We start from the raw sequence: 14634 nt of genomic DNA, 5'->3' as shown, positions 1-14634 counted from the left end.
GATATTTCTTTATTGTCACTTAAACTCCCATTATTTGGTTCAAAGCTTTTGGCACGAAAGCCTAATTGATTTTAAAAGCATATGTTGAAACCATAGGACAAACTAGGGTATGTCATTGATTTGCGATTGGGTAGAGTGGAATTTGGTTTTAACAATCACATTAAAACTCATTTTGATCGTTTGCTATTTTAATTTATTATTAACTGCGATATTATCATTTATAGTTTGCAGTATATAGTGATTGCAGCAAATATTCTACTTTCTGATTATAATGATACCTTGACGACATGTCCTGTAATTGATATGAGAAAGGACTAATTGACAAATTTAAGCACGCTGGTAACGTAACATAAAGACTGCTTAATGACGACAACCATTGCTCCAAACGAATGTTCACTACCTGAAGGGAATTATAAATACCAGGAGCCACTGTTTAACAACGTGACTGGTGCAGCTATCACTTTGATTTCTGTTATCGTTCACTTAAAGTGGTCTTCAGTTTGCATAGTCTTTGACAATGATACAGGTAAGATGACATTTATCTTATTATTTTAACCAATGTAATACAATTCTCCAATGTTCTCCTATAAATATATTTACACATGTAATTTATAAAGTTAAAATGTTCTCGTATGGGAAAGTACGCAAGTAATATAACTTAACTATAGTTTTGCCATTGCTAAATGATGACAATGCAGGAAAATTTTATTTTTGATTTAGAAGCAAGAAAAGAACAAGACAAGTAAATAAGAATGGAAAACGGCTGACAATTGTCTTAAAAAATACAAATATTTCCAACAAAACAAAACAATAAAAAAATTGCGTATGATGTCGTTAGTGATTTCAGACACAAAAACACCGCATTGGGCAACAAAATCGTGAAGTCGACTTAAACACTTATGCTATGTCAGTCTTTCATTTTCATATCTCTGTTGGGGCTGTATTAATGTTACGAGTACAACTTTGTTGAAAAAGTCCCAATAGTGTTACCATGTACGAGCGTTTTTTATTGATTAAGATATGAAAACGCTATTTGGAAAAAAAACTTGGTTGACTTGTTTTTAAGCATTATGACTGCTTCTTGTTAGAATCAATCAGTTTATATACTAAAAGTACAAAACAACCTAACCTGGTCACATTGAAACAAATTTTCGAAGTAGTCTAACTGTAGTGATCGCTATGCTGTCAAATCTGAGGTTTTGAGTTCTGTCATTGCTAGCATCTACATGTAAGTATAATTGAATCTGATCTGCATTGACAACGATTGCCAGTTTTCTTGTTCAATAGAAAAGTGGCCACCATATGATATGGCCAATATTGTTGAAACTTGCTTTGTTACAATCTGAGATATAGATACAATGTTACTGCAATTTAACATTGCTCGAAAACGAAGGTTCAGTAATGAGTCTACCAATCTTGATAACATTCTATCGTAAATTCGTATATTTGGGGCTGATATTTTCCAAGTGTTAGAATTTGAAGAATGAAACTACTTCTATATTATATAGAGCAAGACATAAATTGTTGTATCCTTTACAGAACACGAGGCAATGTTATTGTATCAAGGGTTGTCTGATGTCGGTATATTTGCCGATGTCCATAGTTTGCAGCACATGACCTCAGAAATGATAGATTCTCTGATGGATGGAAAATCATCTGTGTTCGACGAAACAAGCCTAAACTGTACAATTTTATGTCGGTTGGAATCTTGTTTACGATATTTAGAAAAGGTAAAATTAAAGAAACAGTAGTTTTGCGAGTGTACGTTTTTTTTGTTTTTTTAATACTATTAACCTCGTCTGTTTAGTCTATTTTTGGTAACATACTTTTGGCGTTCCTCGATACTTACACATCTGGCAATTGTGTTCTGTGCTATTTTCTTGTTTGTACTCTTTTTTTATCTCGATTATGTGCGTTGGTTTTATGTCTATAACAAAAAGTCGTAAAGGGATGGTTAAGTATAAAAAATACGATCTTTTTGAAACCTTATAAAACCCATGTGTTTATTATAGGATGCATCGATATCCGTGCTTCGAAATATCTTGATATAAGACATGAAGATGAATTAACACTTCCATTATAAAAACCCTACCGCTCTTAGATTTGTTTTAGCAAAAAGAAGATATTTCGTGAAGTCATATTTGTTTACACTTCTTTGGGATCACATTATATTAAAAAAGTTAATATGGTATATAAATAAAGGCAACAGTAGTATCAGTCTATGGAAGAAGCGTATCGATAAAAACGTTTCTTATATCACATAGCGATATTGTCTAATATTATTAATTCGTATACTTTAACAAATTTGATTCGTTTAGGGATAGTCACATGTTAAACTATATTTTCGAAGGTAGGGAGAAAACGGCGGATAGCAAAATGCATATTGACCGGCAAAAAGCATATCGCACGGTTATTTTTAGAATATCTAAAAACCGATATACTTTGTGATGTCATGTAATGAATTTCAGGATATTGTTTAACGTTTTGAAACACATGATATCTGTGATCGATTATTTGACGAAAAAATCTTCAAATACATAAGATGTAAAAAAAAAAAAAAAAAAAAAGTAAATGATCAGAAATAACAACTAATATGTTGTTATTGTCAAGGAAACAATGTAATATCTATAAAATTCCAACAAACTTAAATGACGATTTTGATACAAATATGGTCGGAAATTAATAATATAACAAATATAGCCTTTGTATGAGGTCAATACAGAATATATCGACCCAAAGAAGTATATCGACCTCGGACTTCGTCCTCAGTCAATATACTTCTTTCAGGTCAATATATCCTTGTATCGACCTCATACAAAGGCTATATTTGTATAATATTATTAATTCGTACATTTTATCAAATTTGATTCGTTTAGAGATAGTCACATGTTAAACTATATTTTCGAAGGTAGAGAGAAAACGGCGGATAGCAAAAAGCATATTGACCGGCAAAAAGCAGATTACACGGTTATTTTTAGAATATCTAAAAACCGATATACTTTGTGACGTCATGTAATGAATTTCAGGATATTGTTTAACGTTTTGAAACAAATGATATATGTGATCGATTATTTGACGAAAACAAATCTTCAAATACATAAGATGTCCAAAAAAAGTAAATGAAATAACAACTAATATGTTGTTATTGTCAAGGAGACAATGGCATGTAATATCTATAAAGTTCCAACAAACCTAAATGACGATTTTGATACAAACATGGTCGGAAATTAATAATATAACAAATATAGCCTTTGTATGAGGTCCATACAGGATATATCGACCAAAAGAAGTATATCGACCTCGGACTTCGTCCTCAGTCAATATACTTCTTTCAGGTCAATATATCCTTGTATCGACCTCATACAAAGGCAGTATTTGTATAGTATCGACCTCATACAAAGGCTGTATTTGTATAATATCAATTGTAAATATGCAGACATTCCATGCGGAAAATGTTGTTTTCGGCAACGAAAAATTAAGAAAATACTAATTTTAAAACTTATTGTTCAAATATAATCAACAATTGAGTCTAAATATACATGCAGAAGTTAGTTAGAAGCTTAAGTTTATGTCAGTGTAAAATTTGAAGTGTTGTGTTTTATTTATATACATAAATAAACAATGCGTTACTTTTAAAATATCAATGCGATACTTTTAAAATATCATAGCGGTGTTTTTGTTATATCAATATTAGTACCGATTGGTATTACTATGAAGAAAGAGTTTGAACCTTTCCAAATAAATATTGCCAGAACGGCTTCGAGTGGGATTCCGTCTTTGGGAACGATTCACTGTTGTACCCATATTTTGACAATTTTACCTATTATGTCTGTTTTGTTCACGCATCGTTGTTAATATGACAGAATTTGATGAGACTGTCATACACGTGAGAGGTGAAGTGCTATAAAACCAGGTTCAATCCACCATTTTCAAAATTAGAAAATGCCAGTACCGAGTCAGAAATATGACAGTTGTTATCCATTCGTTTGGTGTGTTTTATCATTTGATTATACCATTTGATAAGGGACTTTCTGATTTGAATTTTCCTCGGAGTTCAGTATTTTTTTTAATTTTACTTCTTAGTAGTATTGTATGTAAATAAGCAGTTTTAAGACCATTGCTTAAATTCAAATTGTTTTTGGTAACATCTTACAAATTTCTCAATTGGTTTTGGAAGCAAATCTAATCAAATAAGAGTTTAATAAACAATGCCGTTATCTAATAATCAAATAGCTAAGTATCAAAATGATTGACCTGTACTTTTGAATCTCCTTTTTTTTTTAAATTAGACCGTTCGTTTTCCTGTTTGAATGGTTTAACACTAGCAATGTTCTTGTTCCTATATAGCGTTGCATTCGCTGTGAGCCAGGGCTCCGTGTTTAAGGACCTACTTCGATCTATAATGGTTTACTTTAAACAAATTATTACTTTGATGGAAAGTTGTCTCATTCGAACTCATGCACCATCTTCTTATATCTATAAATCTTTAAAATTTCCCCTTATAAATAACTGTTTTCCAGTCCTCCAACTGAACAATCTAAATTTATGAATATAGAAAAGATATATAGATATAGGAAGATGTGGTGTGAGTGCCAATGAGACAACTCTCCAACCAAATAACAATTTTAAAAAAAGTAAACCATGATTATAGGTCAATGTACGGCCTTGAACACGAAGCCTTGGCTCACACCGAATAACAAGCTATAAAGGGCCCCAAAATTACTAGTGTTAAACCATTCAAACGTGAAAACCAACGGTCTAATCTATATAAAAAAACGAGAAACGAGAAACACGTATATATTACATAAACAAACGACAACTACTGTACATCAGATTCCTGACTGTGGACAGGTGCAAACATTTGCAGCGGGATTAAACGTTTTAATGGATTCAAACCTTCTCCCTTTTTCTGAAACAATAGCATAATATCACAACATAGAAAAACACACGATAAAATATCAATTGGCAGACTTAACTCAATCAAAAAACGTAAATTAATACACAATGAACGAATGAACGCATATACACATTTCTAACGTCAAAAGACATTTACATCTTATTTATTTGTGTTCTAAACATTTTTTTTTAGTACTCATTGAAGAAATGAATTTATAACAAGCGATACGGATTGTTATTTTGCACTAAGAAAAGTTCGCGTATTTATACGATCGGTAACTAGCCAAAAACGAAAGTCAAATCTCTGTGGCAACAATACATCGGAATACCCTCACGTTCCTCGCGATGTAAAAGAGCGTCCACGCGGCGAGCTGATTATGTTCATAGAGATATCGATTTACCAACGGGGAAAAGTCTTTGATATCCAAAAAGAACTGTCTTCCTTCTCAATATCTTTTGCTATGTTAATAATAAATATATTTTCTGTTTGACAAGATTTTTGATTTTCGTTGTATCTGAAGTTGTCCAATTTTTATAGTCTGAGGCTACTCAGTTGGTAACTTCAAAGAGCGGGACATCAGCATTTGTACATTTTAATTTGCTTGGATTATTGATTTTACCATTTGAATATTCATTGTAATTTGGAGCTGTATTGGATTGGATTGTTTGAATGAATGTTTCTTTTAAGTAATGATATTTTTTGTCTATTTCGATATTACCAAGGTGGGTAGACTATAGCAGTGTGACCAGTAAATTAGAATCTAATAGGTCGGTAGACGTATTTGCAACTGCTTTAAAATTCCGCCATTGCATCATCACTTCAAATAGAATTATAAAAAAGAAGATGTGGTAAGATTGCCAAGGAGACAACTGTCCACAAGAGACCAAAATAACGCAGACATTAACAATTATAGGTCGTCGAACGGCCTTCAACAACGAGCAAAGCCCATACCGCATAGTTATCTATAAAAGGCCCTGATAAGACAATGTAAAACAATTCAAACGAGAAAATAACGGCCTAATTATATAAAAGAACAAGAGGCTCTCAAGAGCCTGAATCGCTCACCTTAATTGTTTTGGTTAAATCTCTCATCAATGATTATTTTGGCTTTTCAATTTATTTAAATGTTCTTTGAATCGTCCTATTTTCTTCAAAAGCAAAAAAAAACAATCATTTTCTCCTATGTTCTATTTTAGCCATAGGAGCTATGTTTCTGACATACAAGGAAATGAAATATAAAATTTATACTAGATACTCTGAAACTCATTTAGCCTAAGTTTGGCTGAAATTGATACAGCAGTTTCAAAGGAGAAGATTTTTTAAAGTAAGTCAACATGATGAACAAATTGTGAAAAAAGTCTTTAAAGGGCAATAACTCCTTAAGGGGTCAATTGACAATTTTGGTCAAATTGACTTATTTGTTGATCTTACTTTGCTTAACATTTTTGCTATTACCAGTTTATCTGTATCTATAATAATATTCAAGATAATAACCAAAAACTGCAAAATTTCTTTAAAATCATCAATTCAGGGGCATTATACCTGAAAAACCAGTTACCCAATTCGGCTGAAAATTTCAGGACAGGTAGACCTTGACCTAATAAATACTTTAACTTCTTGTCTTATTTGCTCTAAATGCTGGAGTTTTTGAGATATAAGCCAAAAACTGCATTTTACCCTGTGTTCTATTTTTAGCCATGACGGCCATGTTTTTTGACGAAATAAAAAATAAAGCACAAACTCTATTTTATACACCCTACTGATGATTCAGTTGAAGTTTGGTTGAATTTGGTTTAGTAGTTTTAGAGGAGAAGATTTTTTAAAGTTAGCAAATATGATGAACAAATTGTGAAAAATTGTCATTAAAGGACAATAACCCCTTAAGGGGTCAATTGACAATTTTGGTCATATTAACTTATTTGTAGATCTTACTTTGCTGATCATTTTTGATGTCTACAGTTTATCTTTATCTATTATAATATTCAAGATAATGACCAAAAACTGCAAAATTTCCTTAAAATTACCAATTAAGTGGCAGCAACCCAACAATGGTTTGTTTGATTCATCTGAAAATTTCAGGGCTGATAGATCTTGACCTAATGAACATTTTTACACCATGTCAGATTTGCTCTAAATGCTTTCGTTTTTGAGATATAAACCAAAAAACTGCATTTGACCCCTATGTTCTATTTTAAGTAACGGCGGCCATATTTTTTGACGGATCAAAAATCGAAGCCCACACTTTGTGCATGATAATCTAAGGAACAATCATGCTAAGTTTCATCCAAATCCATTCAGTAGTTTCAGAGGAGAAGATTTTTTTAAAGTTAGCAAATATGATGAACAAATTGTGAAAAATTGTCATTAAAGGACAATAACCCCTTAAGGGGTCAATTGACAATTTTGGTCATATTAACTTATTTGTAGATCTTACTTTGCTGATCATTTTTGCTGCTTACAGTTTATCTTTATCTATAATAATATTCAAGATAATGACCAAAAACTGCAAAATTTCCTTAAAATTACCAATTAAGTGGCAGCAACCCAACAATGGTTTGTTTGATTCATCTGAAAATTTCAGGGCTGATAGATCTTGACCTAATGAACATTTTTACCCCCATGTCAGATTTGCTCTAAATGCTTTCGTTTTTGAGATATAAGTCAAAAACTGCATTTGACCCCTATGTTCTATTTTAAGTAACGGCGGCCATGTTTTTTGACGGATCAAAAATCGAAGCACACACTTTGTGCAGGATAATCTAAGGAACAATCATGCTAAGTTTCATTCAAATCAATTCAGTAGTTTCAGAGGAGAAGATTTTTTAAAGTTAGCAAATATGATGAACAAATTGTGAAAAATTGTCATTAAAGGACAATAACCCCATAAGGAGTCAATTGACAATTTTGGTCCTATTAACTTATTTGTAGATCTTACTTTGCTGATCATTTTTGCTGTTTACAGTTTATCTTTATCTATAATAATATTCAAGATAATGACCAAAAACTGCAAAATTTCCTTAAAATTACCAATTAAGTGGCAGCAACCCAACAATGGTTTGTTTGATTCATCTGAAAATTTCAGGGCTGATAGATCTTGACCTAATGAACATTTTTACCCCCATGTCAGATTTGCTCTAAATGCTTTCGTTTTTGAGATATAAGTCAAAAACTGCATTTGACCCCTATGTTCTATTTTAAGTAACGGCGGCCATGTTTTTTGACGGATCAAAAATCGAAGCACACACTTTGTGCAGGATAATCTAAGGAACAATCATGCTAAGTTTCATTCAAATCCATTCAGTAGTTTCAGAGGAGAAGATGTTTGAAAAATTGTTAACGACGACAGACGACGACGACGACGACGACGGACGCCAAGTGATGAGAAAAGCTCACATGGCCTTTTAGGCCAGGTGAGCTAAAAATGAACGAAAAACAAATATGTTATACATAACCGAACGACAACCACTGAATTACAGGCTCATGACTTGGGAAAGGCACATACATAAATAATGTGGCGGGGTTAAACATGTTAGTTAGTTGGTTAAACCATGTGATTGAAAACAATAGACTGAACAGGTTGTTAACACTTTCAACTATCAATAGGGTCAAGCAACATTTTCGGAATGATAAGTTCATGTAAGCGTTAATTGTGTTACAGTTACGAAATTTCAGTGATGTTGATCCTAAAACATTGAACTGGTCATGATCTAAGTTTGTGAATTATGTTTGCAATTTTCTTGACATGCATTGTGACGTGTAATCGTATTAAATCTATATTAGAAAACTATAGCAGTTATATTAGAAAATTATCGCATTCATAAATTTTTGATATTAAAAAATCATCGCTATGATATAAGACAAATATCGCATTGATATTTTAAAATATAGCAGTATCGTTGACTTATAGGTGATTTTGGCGTAGCAAACAATTGAATTCATCTCAATTGCATTCCACTGAATTTGCTACATGATATTTATAGAATGTGTACATCTACAAATGATAAATCGTGCATTTATGTTTCATTTAATTAATAATTCAATTTTCTCGTTTAAATACACCTTGCTTGTTATTACATAAAATAACTCATGAAAATTATACACCAGACGTATGTCATGTTAAATGTCACCCTGTTTTAAGAAAAGAGTCATTACTTTATACCGAGAAATCTGCCTTTCTTCGTACAAATGCTAACATTCGTCTGAAATTTCCCACAATGCAACTCGTTGATATAAGACAATATCGCTCGTTGATATAAAAAAGCTTTTATCGAATCGCTTCTTCCATAGACTGAGTATACTGCTGTTCGAAAGTCATCAATCGATTGAGAGAAAACAAATCCGGGTTACAAATTAAAAGTGAGGGAAACACCTCAAATATAAGAGGAAAACAACGAAACACCAGAACCACTAAAATGAAACCAAAAAAAAAAAAAACGACAATGCAACACACACAGAAACGAACTATAAGATATCACTGCCATTTTCCGGACTTGGTTATAATTGCTAATGAATAAATGTCTCACTAGCCCATATGAATTGAATGTGATTATTATAGAAATGAAGGAACATTGATTCGATTTAAATTATTCAATTCAATTTCCATTAAAACTTGAAATTGTTAAAAGTGATAATTAAAACTACGTGCTCTGTTCTTTAAATGTAGTTAATATCTTTACAATCTAAAAATAATTTAACGCTGAGAACGTTCATAGTCATTATAATTTGATTTCCGATAGACTATTGGGCACGTTTTTTTTACGATTTTAAAATAAGTCGTTTATAAATTGTTCGCTTATAATAAAGTATGTCTAAGTTGACAGTAGTCTACTAATGTTCAAATAAGCCTTTTATCATGTTTCGCCTATTAATACTCATATACAACAAACATTTCTAAAACTGTCCATTTATGAATTTAAAATTTTGGGCTTTTTCTATTATTTATTTTTATTGTTATATTTTTTTTAAAAGAATTTAGAAATCTTTTGGTATCTTTCAACTATCGCAGGCAAAATTGACGCAGGCTTAACGGTGTATGATGCTTCTGGTGTTGGAATGAATCTATAGTGCATTATATCAATTGACGCAGTTGTTAATTTTCTTATGTAATAACCAATAATGTACTGTGATTCTAAGTATTTCTTTTGCAATATTTTAACAAAGATTCGTATTTTTACAGCCCTTTGATTATGGACGAAAAAATATGGTTCGATCATCCCTACTTCACAAATCCAAATGGTTGCTTGGAATTTTTCATGACTGTGATCTCTCAGAAATGGAAACAAACAGTAGTTCTGATTTAGACAATGTAGCAGTTATACAATATCCGACATCGCTTCTAAACAAATATCAACAAAACGAATTGGTATGCTAAATTAATGGTTTTTTTTTAACAATATATGAAGTGTGCATTTTAAATTGGTTGCTTAATTCTCAGCACAAATTGTGTTTATTTTCTAAATATTGCAGAAATATCCAACAAAGCAACCAATTTTAAATGCACACTTCATATATTGTGAAAACATTTTTTTTAAGTATCCTTAAACGAGAACAAGAAATACATTGTAATGGCAATTTTTTTTAAACATTTTTACTGTTATGTCTGTGTGTTTTGCTCAAACTTTTTTATCAATATAATTAAATTTAAAGCGACTGTCATACAAGTTAGAGGTTTTGCTAGCTGTGAAACCAGGTTTATTCCACCATTTTTGAAATAAGGAACTGCCTGTATTAAGTCAGGAGTGTGACAGCTGTTTTCCATTCGTTTGATGTGTTTGAGCTATTGATTTTGCCATTTGTAAAATAACTTTCAGTTTTGATTACATAAATATATATAGGTTCATCAAGATACCTCGTTTTTATAATCTTTTAAGTTGAGCTTTGGGAATCTGTTGTAATCCATACCAAAATAATGGACATTTGGTAGAGTTATCCCCATCTTCTCAACCTATAAAATATAAGACACACATTAGTCCATTTGCCAAATACCTAATTGATTCTGTAATTACACAATGATAACACAAATTACTTCCCCTTATTAAATCAGCATTAAATATCAAAATCTAAACTGCTAGTAAAAATGTTTTTAATTAATTTTACCTGTTTTTTATAAATAGAATAGTGCACATGAGGACATTTGGAAGAAAGAAATCTAGTAGGTGCATGCTTGTACACTCGATAAAATTGACCTCTATGTTCGAATGTCCGTTTAGTATTAAAGCACGATTCTAAGATAAGTCTTCCCAACAAATAGTCTAAATATATAGATTTCTAGTAAGTAATACGACACACGTCACTGTAGAGGACAGAGAAGATGAGACTTTAAGTCGTTTTTTTCATATATAGTTGGCTAATTGTTTTTCCAAATTGTCAACATAACCACTCCTTTGCTCTGAAGAGAAGATGATACAATGTTGTCGTATGTGCTAATCTATATTTTAGATTTAATACGTTTTCTGAAGAAAAATAATAGACTAGAAAGACAAAGTGCATCTTACAACAATTACTTAAAAACTTTTCAGACTTTTATTATCATGTTTATGGTTTTTATATGTAGAATCTAGAAGATAGTATCAGGAAGGTTTTCAAGCATATGAGTGTCTTAAACAACTCTAATCCAGAGACATTAACAGAAGCTGCAATAGAAGGACTTTATGACGTAAGTTGTCGTACTGAAGACCATTAAATATGTCAATTAAAAACTATTCGAATACATTAACACATTTAAAAAATTGTAAGCATTCATACAAAATCTTGTATCCATTACTATAAAACCGTTAAAGACATTGGCCTATGTTCTAATTTCAGAAGGTACTTAGGTGAGGTTTAAGACTTGAATAGTTCTTACAAGGTATACATCTAAAATGTAAGCAAATTTTTTATTTGTTTTCTTTTAAATTGAGACCATATATAATGATGCAAATACAAATATAAGGTTTAAGTCCACGGAAACCATAATGATTTCCCCCATTTTTGAAAATTCAAATATCTCGGAAATGACCTCCCTAACATATCAACCTATATTAAGCTTAGTTTGGTCCTTTATTAATGCCCTTCGATGATAGGATCAATACTTAATTCTTGATTTAATAAATTTCCATTTAAACATCCTTAAAGGACATGTTAATTGAAAGAAACATTTTAAACTGAAATTTAGTTACATTTGTGCTTTAATTATTGTTATGGTAATCACCGAAACTAATAATGAGACTAAAAAAGTTGACCACTTAAATTATCTTACTTTTCCAATTGTTCTGACGAATTTATATGGTTGAGATGCGACTCATACATGTTGTAGCTCATACGCTAAATTGACTGAACACAAAACAACACGAATTAATACTAAAGATTCATCGCTCCTGTCCAGATTCGCATATTAATAAAAGCATATATTATATATAGAATAAGCATAAATTGTCTCGAAATATCAATGTTATTTGTACAAGGCTTAGAAACAGGTAGAACGCGAGGCTGTTCCTAGCATTTCTACCTGTTTCGAGCCGAGTAGATATCGAAGTATTTAGGTAAAAATAACAACATTTCTTCATTTTGAGCGGAAGATGTAGAATTTCGTCGAACCTGTATGTTTTATTGACGTCATAAATAAAACTCTACGGAAACACATTGTCAACGTCATAAACAAGGCGATATACGGTCAGTGACTATATCACATATGAATATACGGTCAATGCAATTTGACTGCTATCATAGCACAGCTGCAGTATATAATCATTTTATATAATGAATTACAAAGCAACTTTACATGCTCAGTAATAGGATAATATTTGAAGAGAGAACAAGTCCTAACGCTTACTGATAATTGTTTTTACTTTTTTAAATATGTTAAGCATGAAATTAAAGTTGAAATGCATTGTGAAATTTAAGGACTCGAGTTATTGATTTAAATATCATCAATATTAATTTAAAGTCAATTTATAAAAATGTTAATATTGACTTGCTAACCTACAAGTTCTATTATCGATGAGACTATTTCACTGTGTCTAAACCACACCGGCAAAATTTGCTCGGACTCGATGGTATCTAACATCCGGCACAATGACGGAACACCAATAGACAAAAGAAATGTAGATTTCTCCTTATTTTTTTATTTTTTTTATGATATCGAAGAATATATATACATATACAACTATTTTCTATTGTGAGATGCAATTTTTTCTACAACCGTTCTATATTAACGGAGAAATAAGTCAAAATGCATGTCAAAATGACGAATTGAGTGAACCTTGCCTCGAAATTGTTTAATTTCTCGTTAAATTGTTCACATTGTACGGAAAGAAAGGTACGGGAAGATAGATATTGACACGGAGATTGCAAATTTAGTTATTATGAGCATCTCAATAATTGTATTTCTGTGTATGGAACGAAAAAAAAGGGTCATGTCAAATTAAAATAAACCGGTTTCGTCAATGTTGTTACTACACAATCACCCGGTTTCGTCTATATATATCACCCGGTTTTTTTGTGTTTTTTTTTAACAAACAATTTATGCAAAGAAACTTTGGCACGGATCTGAACATTGTCTTTCGAGAATTTAAATATATATTTATTGTAAAGTAAACTTGGCGTGTTAAAATCTATTTTAAACGGGCACTTTTGGACATAGTTAATTATGATAATACACATTTTCCTAATGAAAGGCGTACCCCTTATTTCACTTAACTTCAAACTAATTTTAAATGGAATATAAATACTGAATAGCAAACACTGGTATCTAATTATTTTGTAACATTATTATATTTTCTTTGTTTATAATAGTAGTATGTAAAGATGAAAAATAAAAGGATGTGTTTTGCTTGTGCCATAATTTTAATTTACTATACTATATTATATACACTTAGTTTACAATATTTACTATCAATTATTAATACATTTATGCATTCAATCATTGACGAACAGTCCCAAACCGACTATAGTCTATACTGTTCTGCACAAATTAATCATGCATGCAGTCCTGCCAGATTTTCTGGTACTATATATACTGTGTTACTTGCGCACTAAAGCGAGTTTTCACACTTAAGCATCCATAACATAGCAGTGAAATTTGCAACTTTCTTCCCGTTTCTGGTAGGCACATTTATTTTCATAGGCATGTTTTTCACATTATTTTTACTGTTCAAATTCATTTTTTGTACAGTTCAAATTCAATTGAAACTTCAAGATAACTTTCGAAAACAATATCTGACAGTTTTGTATTTTCAATGTGAATAAAAGTTGGTTTGCAAAACATATCTAGGTCTTATTAAGAAGAAGTGACGGTAACCACTTATCCCATAAACATTGACAATGAGACAACTTTCTTTTAGACACAAAAATTATGTTGAATTAATCAAGTTTAGGTCAGCGTATGCCTTAAACAATGAGAAAAACACACAAACTGCATGAAAGCAAGCTATAGCAGGGCCCTAAATTATAAATGTAAAACAATTCAAACAAGAAAACTACCTGCCTATTTTATGTTCAAAACGCATATGGTATAAAGCAACCAAAGAAAACCATGGAATTACAAGCGTGTGATTCGGATATGGACTGAGTCAAAGTGTTGTCGCTGACACAAACAGTACAACAAAAGTACAAATAATAAAAAATGATGAAAAAACCTTAACTCGTCCGATGACAGAGCCTGTATAGTAAATGCGCGATGTGTGCCAAAACTTGTATCATAGTTAAAATTATCCCTTAACGATTGTAGAAAAGATTACATACATAGAATGATTAGATTA

At 31.3% G+C, this 14634-nt stretch overlaps 1 long non-coding RNA gene across 1 annotated transcript; it reads left to right on the top strand.

The window, feature by feature from the left end:
• The first annotated feature begins 217 nt into the window (after positions 1-217).
• On the top strand, positions 218-10253 carry LOC143066535 (uncharacterized). The gene is made up of 3 exons (XR_012975652.1): positions 218-526; positions 1540-1730; positions 10074-10253. It is a non-coding gene; the product is annotated as an uncharacterized LOC143066535 (long non-coding RNA).
• Positions 10254-14634: the final 4381 nt, after the last annotated feature.

This window comes from Mytilus galloprovincialis, chromosome 3 (assembly GCF_965363235.1).
Source record: "Mytilus galloprovincialis chromosome 3, xbMytGall1.hap1.1, whole genome shotgun sequence".
Classification (NCBI taxonomy): domain Eukaryota; kingdom Metazoa; phylum Mollusca; class Bivalvia; order Mytilida; family Mytilidae; genus Mytilus; species Mytilus galloprovincialis.
Note: the sequence above shows the minus strand (reverse complement) of the source record. Positions and strands in the feature narration are given on the sequence as shown.